The 10,913-nt window shown below is 45.4% G+C and overlaps 1 long non-coding RNA gene across 2 annotated transcripts; it reads left to right on the forward strand.

Moving 5' to 3' along the window:
* The first annotated feature begins 1,904 nt into the window (after positions 1 to 1,904).
* On the forward strand, positions 1,905 to 8,637 carry LOC119435024 (uncharacterized). Of its 2 annotated transcripts, none has more exons than XR_005188735.2 (3): positions 1,905 to 1,989; positions 2,759 to 2,842; positions 8,498 to 8,637. It is a non-coding gene; the product is annotated as an uncharacterized LOC119435024 (long non-coding RNA). The 2 variants fall into 2 exon arrangements; XR_005188734.2 differs by lacking the exon at positions 1,905 to 1,989 and adding an exon at positions 2,215 to 2,396.
* The last annotated feature ends 2,276 nt before the right edge of the window (positions 8,638 to 10,913 follow it).

Here is a 10,913-nt window from a genome sequence, read left to right on the forward strand (position 1 = left end):
AAACTTCAACCGCAGTCAGTTTTTTCCTGCACGAAGAAAGCGATTCCCAAACCAATTCCGTTTTCATAGTGGTACAGCTGTCTGTCCGTTTGTAACGCCCTAAAACAAACCGTGCAGCTCTGTTCTGAATTTTTTCAAGCTTATCTATAGACCTGGCCTGCGTTGGGTCCCATACAGGGCATGCGTACTCCAAAATCGGCCTAATACATGTGAGGTAGGCTTTGTTCTTTAAATTCTGGGGTGCCCATCTTAGGTTCCGCTAGATAAAGTTAAGAGCCCTTGTTGCCAGAGTAATCTCTTATGGGCACAAGATCACAAATAAATTAAGTTTATTTACTTCCAAGTCACCTCGTCCCTGTGCCTATACGGACAAAAACCATCACTTCAACGTGACAATATGTACACAGTAGGCAATAATTCAGTTACAAAAGTAATACAGGTGCCTGTGAGAGATTGAGAGCGTGCAGGTGTGTGTGGTGAAAGAAGCAGTAGAGCACCCAGGATCTCTGCCAAAGGGGGGGGGGGGGGGGGGGGGGTTGACAGTTTGCCAATACCATCTAAACAGCACTAATTTCGATTTCTTCATGGAAAATTGTCAAAAAAATGCGCTTTTTGCGAGTGTGCAGACGATTGCGCGTCTTACATCTTAGTTGCAGCACTCAAATGCGTAAGGAAAAAAAGGGGTTAAACAAAAGGCGGGGGGGGGGGTTACAACCCCCGAAACCCCCCCCCCCCCCCCCCCCGTCGGTGCGCCACTGGAAAGAAGGGCATACTGTTGTGGACCTACAACATATTGAAGGAAAGAGACAGAAAACGAGGTCCAGCAAAATATGCATGCACATCAGTCATGTTCTACAATTCTAAACAAATAGTGGAAGTGCAAAGCTTTTACACAAAGAAGGCACTTACAGCACTCGGTAGTTCTGTGGTGAGAGAATGATGGTAGGGAGGAAGAGTGCTATTTTTCTGCAGCCCTTTAGGGAGCACGTTTGAGCGTCTTGGAGAAGGGAGACATAATAAGGAAATAAGAGGGAGGATTTAGGTCGTAGCAGATGACGCTACCAATGTCCCGCGTACCCCTCACCCACATTTTATGGCATTGTCGACAAGCAAATCAAATGTAATCAGTTATGGCTGCTGGTCATTTTTGTTTATTTCTCACATAGAAGTTTGGCTAGGTGCCCTTGCGACTATGATATGCATTAATTTGAACAATCAGCGGTCGATACTCCCAGCTCGTACGTGTACCACGCTGTTCCTTGGCAATCGACTTGCCTGCCTAGCGACTTTTGTGAAATAATCGGTAAGCTTCCTTAAGTGCCTCTATGCAACCCTGGCGACGTCCGCTCAGGTGACCTAGCACCGAACACGTAAGATGCCAAGCCCGGCTTTCGAGGCACCCTACGGCCGACCATTAGCTGCTAATAATGTTTGGCGACAAGCACAATGTAGCTGCTCTCGCCACATCATAGTGCCTGCTCGCTACCGAACCACACAGCGCCCAAAAGAGAAAGTAGAAAGCACGTGCACGTACCACTCGTAGCAACTACTTTCGTCCGTTTCTACAAGGCCCAGGGTGTAGTTGCTGGCAACTTCGTGGCGGTAAGGCAGCAAAATTCGAGTCATGTCCAACCTTGCCGCTTCTGCGGCGCACAACACTACAAAGAGAGAAAAGCGGGGCGACATGTTCGACACAAAACGCATACGCGCCACGCTTCGAACTGTCAGTTGGCGCAGATCAGGCGCAGGTAAACGTGAACTTAAAGCCCCCTTGCACATCTTGGAGTTGTCCGCTTTCTGCGCATGCGCGAGGAGTAGTGGGTGCGAGAGAGAAAAAATGTGAAGACTTTCGGTCCCTAAAATTTCTCTTCGCCTAGGTACTACGGGGACGAAAGTTGTTAGCGCCGTTCGTCCCTAGCCGAGCTCGCAGCACAGAATCGTAGAATCGACAGACTGCGTGGCCGGCAAGGCGAAGAAGCCGTGTCCGAGGTGAGTTGGTCACTATTTTGTTGCGACGGTAGCATATTCAATTTTTGTACTCGCAGGGGAATAGGTTTGGCAGTGAGGTGTCTTCTCCGATGACTTTATTGGTGCCGATGTCGTGCGATGCTCATTAGTGTCGTTGAGCAAGGTCAACATGCCGCACACTTCAGGAGGTGCGCGGGAACGGAAACACTTTATGAATACGGAACAAATGTATGCTAAAGAAAAAATGATCGTCATGTAATTTCACAACACTATACCCTTGTGAGAGCTCTACAGTGCAGATTCGTAACGATTCTGAGGTGCTTGTGCGCTACGGGGACGAAAGTTGTTAGCGCCGTTCGTCCCTAGCCGAGCTGGCAGCACAGAATCGACAGAATGCGTACCGGCAAGGCGAAGAAGCCGTGTCCGAGGTGAGTTTGTTGCGACGGTAGTATATTCAATTTTTATAGTCGCAGGGGGATAGGTTTGGAAGTGAGGTGTGTTCTCGGATGACTTTAGTGGCAAAGCATTACATCGTGCCGATGCATTGTTCATTAGTGTTGTTGAGCAAGCGTAGCTTGTACCGTGAGCAAGCGTATGCTTGACCGCGTAGCACCCATGCATTGCGGCGAAGCTAGAAAACACACGTTCAAGAGCTTTTCGTCGATCTTTACACCTCTTTATTGAACGTAAAGGATAGCGTACGCCTGTATCCACCGTGAGTTAAAAGATCGATAAAGACTCTGGGCACTTACTTGCAGTGTGTGAAAAATAGAGAACTTTATTTATGCAGGTGTCCATGCTCCTGCAGTCCTGTGGCGACCCTGTGGAGCTGGATCCGGTCTCGTGGAAACACAGCCGGCTCATCAGTCACAAAGTAGGAGCTGAAGAGAACAGTCTAATGCTGATATTACACCTGACTGTATAGTGCTTAACTTGTGGTTAGCAGTGACAAAGGCATTGCACTAAAGATTGAGAGTATGTCTTAGTATGCAGCGCTTATCTGGCGAATAGGAGAGCAGAAGGTGAGAACAATGTTTTGAGATGAGGTATGCTTCATCTGTGTAGTGAAATCGTGTTTATTATTTGTGTAACGTCAGTGCACTCACTTGCTTAAGTATAACGTTTACTGCAGCTTACAGCTTCTGTCGATGCAGGTGCTTCTCTACTGGAAACAACCTTTCACTTACCAAATAAAGTTGCCATTTTGTAGTTTTACAAGTTTTCCTCTGGAGTTTTAGTATCTTCTTAATCTGGAAGATCTGACTGAATGCATGGGTATCAGAGTTTGTACTCCACATTTAATGGTACATTCCACCTCGAGATAGCCAACGCACTTCCAAAACCACAGGATATACTGCATGTGGTTCAGTGCAGGTAAGCACTGTGAATTCATTTTTGGTGATAAGACACCTAATGTTTCCTTCTGCTTGCTCTTGCTACTATTGAATTCTCCAGCAGCTACTGTACTAGTTTCTGTGCGTGCGTATACCCATGCAATGGCGAGTGCCAGAGCAATTCATGTGCTGCTCACAGTTGGCACAAACACTTGTGCATCACAGACTAGTTTGAGCAAAAGAAGCACATGATGACAACTGTTTCCTTTCATGCCATATAGCGCTGTGCCTGGTAGGCATGAGATATTTCTACTGTGTAAATGCACTTAGCTAAAGCAGTGAAGTTGGCATCCGAGTCCCTGGTTCTAGTCCCCATTGACATCCAAGTCAGGCCTCCCCTTGTGCACCAATAAATGTGCAAGCACAGTCTCTCTGCCTACTATGCCTAGTGTAACATGCTGGGTGACGTCACATTTTGTAACATTCTTCATTACCATAGAAGTGAATTTCTCTACATTCTAGAATAATCCTTGACGTTTACTTTGACACTATAGGTCACTGTATACAGCAAAAGCTCTCGAGCCGAAAACATTTTTATTGCACAAATGTTAATGTATTTATGCAGTGTACTTGATTTTTCTAATGCTCAACCCCATTGGTGGCATGCTTGCACTATAACATGCACAAACTGAACAGCATATCCAAACAAAAAAAGGAAATGGCTAGCCCCATCACAGTCATGTCAAGTCTCATGCTATTTGAAAACTTGGCAGCTTATGTATCGGGCATCCCATCTCATATCGCCCTTGTAGTGGCAGTGATGACGTTATGCAGGGTGTCCCACATAACTTGAGCCAAGGTTTAAAAAATAAGAGGCACGTCAGAAGCGAATTGAACCAAATGCATACTATTCGCACTGGCCTACAGTAACTCAGGCCATTTTTTGTTTTCCCCATAACTCACTCATTAATTAAGTTTAATTACCCAACTTTTTAATTATTGGCTAAGGACCCCAAGTATGATTCACAGATTTGTAGAGCACCTTCAGAAACCACCGATGGTGTTGTTTCCTGTGCGATACCATCTCGCGTAGTCCTTTTTTCAGCGTTGCAAAGAAAGCCCGCGAAATATGAAAAAAAAGCCACGTGACGGAGCCCTTGCGCAGTGGTATCGTGCTGCTCTCAAGCATGCGTTCGGTGAACAAGGCCGGCTGCATCGCGACAGGCAACAGGGAAGCAGCAAGGCGTTGTGATGGTTGTAGGCCGCTGAACTGGCGGCTCCGTCGGATGACGGCGCAAATGCATGCTGCTGGCTGAGTGCTGCCGAGGAGACTAAACATTCAAGACTGCTAAAGAAAACAAGGAAATACCTTTTTATTTACTTTTGAACTTGGAATGCGTGAGAGGGGGTGACAATGTGGAGGATGTGGAAGTAGGGGGGTGCTAGTGGGGTGGGAGGGAGCATTAGCAGTAGGTTTTTTTTTCTTTCAGTGGTCAGTACTAGCGAAATCGTCCCATGATTATAATGCGTGTTCAAACAGATCGCCATCTGCTGCAATGCAACTCTGGCATCTCTTTAGCACATTTTCCGTGGCGTTCTTGATCATGGTTTCGGGAATGAAGTTGCAAACTTGTCTTATTTTTTCCTTTAAGTTGGCTGATGATCTGGTTGTTCTCCGGTATACTTGATTCTTGACGGACCCCCAAAGAAAGAAATTCAGGGGGTTAAATCCGGTAACCTTGCTGGCCAGGAAATGGGCCCATGTGGCTTTATCCACTGCTGCGTGAAAACCTCATCCAGCCAATTGCAAGCTTTGCGACTGCCATGCGCAGGAGCTCCATCATGCTGATACCAGATATCTTTGATCCTAGCCAATGGAACTTCGCAGAGAAAATCCTGAAGTGGCCCATTGAGGATATTGTTGACATATTGTTCACCGGCAAGCATGTAGTAAAAAAATACAGGCCCAATGTTAGTGCCACTGTAAATTCCACACCACACATTAAAGGACCACTGATATTGATCATGCGCCTGCAAAACCCAGTGAGGGTTTTCGTCCTGCCAATAGCGAGTGTTGTGAATGTTCACTTGGGCATTGCGCGAAAAGTTAGCTTCATCGGTCCACAGGATCTTGCTAACAAAACCTGGGTACTCTTCTGTTTTGATTAGAATCCAGTTTGAAAAGTCTGTTCTACTCTGGAAGTCGTGGGGCTCCAGCATTTGGGGCAACTGCACATGGTAAGGATGAAGTTGTCTCTTCTTCAGTATTCTCCACACTGAAGATTTCGACACACCAGCTTCAGCAGCCACACTACAGACACTTTCCCGGGGGTGTGCAGAAAACTTGGACAGAATATCTGTCTCCGCTTCCTCTCCAAAAATTGCAGATTTGTGTCGTTTCATGGCAAATGTCCCATTCTGTTTCAGCGTCTCATGTGCACGCACAATTGTCATTGAGCTTGGATGGGTACCTGGATGCCAGCCTTGAAACAGCTTAACTGCCTGCCTTCAATGGCTGCTTGATGAGGCAGAGCCAGAACCATATCCGCTCTTTCTTCATTGGAATACGGCATGTCTGCTGCTCTGTGTAGATTAAAGCCAAATTATGAAGCAGTCGAGAACACGAAGGGATATGGGCGCCTGAGGAGCACCTAATGAATGGCGGCGAGGTCTTTCTTTTTTTCCCCCCCACCGGCGAAATTGAAGCAGCCATCATCACCTTCTATAGTCCTCTAGCGCTTTACCCTTTCCTTCCTTAAACAGAATGAAAAGGCTATTTTCTTTTTTTAGCACTCTTGGACGCTTTATCGCTATCTCCTCGGCAGCGCTTGGCCAGCAGCATGCATTTGCGCCGTCCTCCAACGGGAGCCGCCGGCCCAGCAGCCTACAACCATCACAATGCCTTGCCACTTCCCCGTTGCCACTCGCGATGCAGCTGACCTTGTTCACCGAACGCACGCTTGAAAGCAGCACGATACCACTGTGCAAGTGCTCCATCATGTGTCTCTTTTTTCACATTTCGCGGGCTTTCTTTGCAACCCTGAAAAAAGGACTACGTGAGACGATCGGATCGCACAGGAATCAACTCTACCAGTGGTTTCTGAAGGTGCTCTACAAATCTGCGAATCATACTTGGGGTCCTCAGCCAATAATGAAAAAGTTGGGTAATTAAACTTAATTAGTGAGCGAGTTATGGGGAAAACAAAAAATGGCCCGAGTTACTATAGGCCAGTGCGAATGGTACAAGTTTGGTTCAATTTGCTTCCGACGCGCCTTTCATTTTTAAAATTTGCGCAAGTTACGTGGGACACCCTGTATATGTATACAGCAAGAGCAGTTTTATTAGACTGTGGTGCTTTACATGCACCTATCTTCAAGCACAAAGATGTCTTTGCATGTCGCCTGTGTTGATATGAAGCCACTGCAGCTGGTGAGCAATGTGCACGCACATGGCGCTGGCTTCGTCCTTTGGGAAACCATCTTATTATTTTACAATGTAGTGATGGTGAAGTCCTTTAAATCAATGTCTGTACTTGAGTTTTATTTACCTTTCACCTACTGTTGCTAATAGAAATGGTGCCTTCTAGTAAGTCAGATGCCTGTGAATGTTGCAAGGCACAGTGTCGGGCAACCTTTCATAATCTTAAACATAAGACTGTAGAAAGCTGCTTTCTGGTTTGTATACATGAAATGAACAGCAAAGCAAGCTAGACGGACTAAAGGCTGGCTGATCTGACAGCTCTACACAGCCTGTACTGCAGTCGCATTGGTCGTGGGACCTATAGCAGTGGCATGCAGATTGATGTAGTTGTTACCTTCGTATATTGTGTGTGTACATAACCTTTCTTTGAAAAATATGTTTCGTCACTTTTCATTAACTTTATTTTGTCAGCACATGCATAACCACTTAAATTGCTTGGTCTTCAAATAAAAGAAGTGAGCACTTTCTGCGTAGTAACTTTTATTATTCACATGAAATATGTAGTGGTGTTGACCTGTAAAAGAGTAAACAATACCGAAATTATTTAAGCAGAATGTTCGAACTGACAAATTGGTCTGTGCAACACAGTAGTATAGGGCTTTCTTGACTTTCTTGACAGCCTAGTTCCTACAAAGTATTCTAGAACGAGAACATTGGAAACTGATTGGAAAAGGAAAGGAGACAGACACGGCACTGACTTGTGACTAATATTTATTTTGTGTGTGGTGAAGTATACGCACGGAAAGGATGGGGTTCAAGAACATGAACAAGAACATGTCTTTTGAATGTGGGGTAGGAGTGAAATGTCTAAACCAAGGCAGCAAGCTAACCTTGAAATGATTAACAGAACAGGAATGCTAGGGGAGCTGCTGTACCCTTAAGTGCAACAACTACTCGAATGTTGAAGTGTCTTTTCAACGTCCCATTAATTTCCACTGCTTTCATTCTAAACGGGCAAATGCATCTCCAGTCATTTACCAGAAGACGCAAATTTCTTCAAAAGACAAAACCTACTAATGCTAGCTCTTTCTACTTCTATTCTACTTTCTATTTCTACTTTCTATTCACTGAAGCAAAATAGCATTTGGTTCATTCAGAATTGAAGTAACCTTCCAATCACTCCCATCATGAAATAGTTCAGTTGTCCACCTTGAGCAAGGTAGTTATTAGCTGGTATAATGTCAGGATTTGTCTATTGTTTACCGCTGATGACCTGCTGATCCTGGTGATAATGTAGCTAGAATGCTGTTGCAACCACTCACAAAGCGTGAACAGGAAAATTATTGCATTGTTCCAGGCATCAGTTCCTCAAAAGGCCACGTGTGGACTTCTGGGCAGTGCCATTACATGGCATATTCAGAAAGAAGCGTGGGAGGAGCCTGGTTGCCGCATGCCGCATTTCTTAGCGTTCGCACGCACCTGTGTGCCATTGTCACGGTGTAGATCTTTTTACCGTACTAGGTTCTTTAACGTGGTCAATACATACCGATTTAGGAAATGAAATATGACGCGTATGTTCTCTGTCGCACACTCACAAACAATGCTATATATCAATTCGATGACCTATAACTGCTGACAAACGTAAATATGGAACACCTTTAAGTATGGAGTCTCTAAACAGTCTGCAAACTACTGAATCAAATGATTAATGTTCACACATCCCCATATGGTTTGGTGTGAGGCGTCGGATGAGGTCACGGCTGGAATGTTGCAGACGAGTGGGCTGCTGCTGAGGTACCCCAGCTGGAGTCGAGAGGTGAGAAGATGTGGCACGACGGGACAGGAACATAAGCCTGGAGGGAAAGCCGCGAGCAAAGCCGTGGTCGGTGCTCTGGTGGACGGCCTGCAGATGAACACCAGCTGCAGACGTTGAGCCGTAGGCTCAGGAACACCAGACACAGGCAGGAGCCCGGACCCACGGGCTGACGGGCTGCTTCTTCCGTCGTGGCTGTCTTCTTCGCTCACTTTCCTCTCTCACAATGGCGCCTCTCCAGCATTCCACGTGACGAGGTTCTCTGTAGATTCTTCTTTTTCTTTCGCCTTTTCTGGGTGCCAATGCACGGTCATGCTCGTGCCTTCATCGTCGTATTTGCCTTTGTTGTAATGCAGCACGTGCAGCTCATGATAGCCGTACATTTCAGAGGTCCACATACAGGCTTCTGGGCAGTGGCACTACATGGCACCAAGTGTGCTTACAGAAGGGCAAAAGAGGAGCACCGCTGCAATACATGCCTGATACATAACTTGTTGCGATGGTGGCAATACGTTGTGTCGCTATACTGATTCAATGCTAACACATTACCATCGACAGTCATCGTGAGATTGGTTCTGTAGCGATTTTTACACTCTCCGCTTTCATCCATGCCACCTCACACTTCTACAACTGAGCCTAGCTTTTTTTGGAGAAACTCTTTATTCCATGCCTTCACTAGCACACATGTGCAGATATGTACATGGACAGATAACAACTGTAGCAGACAATCTGCAATCTTAGGCAAAAGTCTACCACTTGTTCAAGAAACATTTACATGTCTCGAATTTGTGTGATTATATTTACGTGATCCTGATCCTGATAAAGAAATTTACAGAAGAATAAAATTGGGTTGGAGGGCATACGGCAGGCATTGGCAAATCCTGACTGGGAGCTTACCACTGTCATTGAAAAGAAAAGAGTACAATCATTGCATTCTACCGGTGCTAACATATGGGGCAGAAACTTGGAGGTTAACAAAGAAGCTCGAGAACAAGTTAAGGACTGCACAAAGAGCGATGGAACGAAAAATGTTGACCTAACATTAAGAGACAGTAAGAGAGCGGTGTGGATCAGAGAGGAAACGAGGATAGCCAATATTCTAGCTGACATTAAGAGAAAGAAACTGAGCTGGGCAGGCCATGTAATGCATAGGGTAGATAACCGATGGACCATCAGAGTAACATAATGGGTGCCAAGAGAAGGGAAACGCAGTCGAGGACAGCAGAAAACTAGGTGGGGTGATGAAGTTAGGAAATTTGCAGGCCCAAGTTGGAATTAGCTAGCGCAAAACAGGGGTAATTGGAGACTTCAGGGAGAGGCCTTCCGTCCTGCAGGTAATCATAAATATAGGCTGATGATGATGGTTTACAGGTACACAAATTACTATTTATGCATATACTAAAAAGAAGCTTAATAGCATACGATTACCAGTCTGCAGGATAAACATTCGTGCTAGCAACATAAGCTCCACTTTGTGAAAGCACATTTAAATTTTTTTTCTGGGCATTCCAAGATTGTAAAAACTGGCATTGTTTACACCACACTGTGTTTTGTGCTCCAGAGAGCATATACACATATATTAAGGGAATGCCTCCAGCGTCAAATTGCACGTAGCTGATTTGTTTAATGTTGGGGCCATGCCAAAAATCGATCAAATTGGTTAAAAGATGCAGACAAGAACACAAATGTCAAAAGAGTCCCTGCGTAATGACAAAAGGCTGATATTTGTGTCGTGTGTGCATAAATTTTCATACTGCTTAAAGAGTATAGCAGTAGGATATGGTGTGCATAGTGGCATCAGTGGGGGGGGGGGGGGTTCGCCTTGGGTGCTGCTCGCTGAGTGGCGGCTACTCGCTTATAGCTGAATGCGGTTAACGTCTGTGCATAGGGCAGCTGAATTGGCCACTGAAGAAAATAAGCTGAAGCAGAGAAGCGCTGACGGAACCGCGTGCTTGGTGTAAGCTTTCAGGCACTTCTATAAGTGGCACGAGATGAGACTTAATTACACCAGCAGCGTCATATCAGAAGTAACAGCAAATGTGGCGTAGAGTTGTTCTCTTGTGATTGTTTTAAAAGCACACACCTGAGCTGCTTATAAACAAAAGCATCTGGGGAACAGAAATTAGAAATCCAACACTCTCCCTCTCCCGTCTCTTACTTTCAGAATAAAGCGAGGTTGACCGTCAAATGTATCGTCTTTCTATTTGCTCACTACGTCACTAAATATTGCACACACATGCTCAACGTTGTGCTTACATGAGCAGAGATTTCTTGAAGACCAGAAGTTTGAAGGTTGTGTTTATTACTAAAACTCAGAAAAATTGCTACTCCATTCCCACAGGTATAAATGGTGGGCCATTTAATGTATGCTAATGTA

This window comes from Dermacentor silvarum, unplaced genomic scaffold, assembly GCF_013339745.2.
Source record: "Dermacentor silvarum isolate Dsil-2018 unplaced genomic scaffold, BIME_Dsil_1.4 Seq382, whole genome shotgun sequence".
Classification (NCBI taxonomy): domain Eukaryota; kingdom Metazoa; phylum Arthropoda; class Arachnida; order Ixodida; family Ixodidae; genus Dermacentor; species Dermacentor silvarum.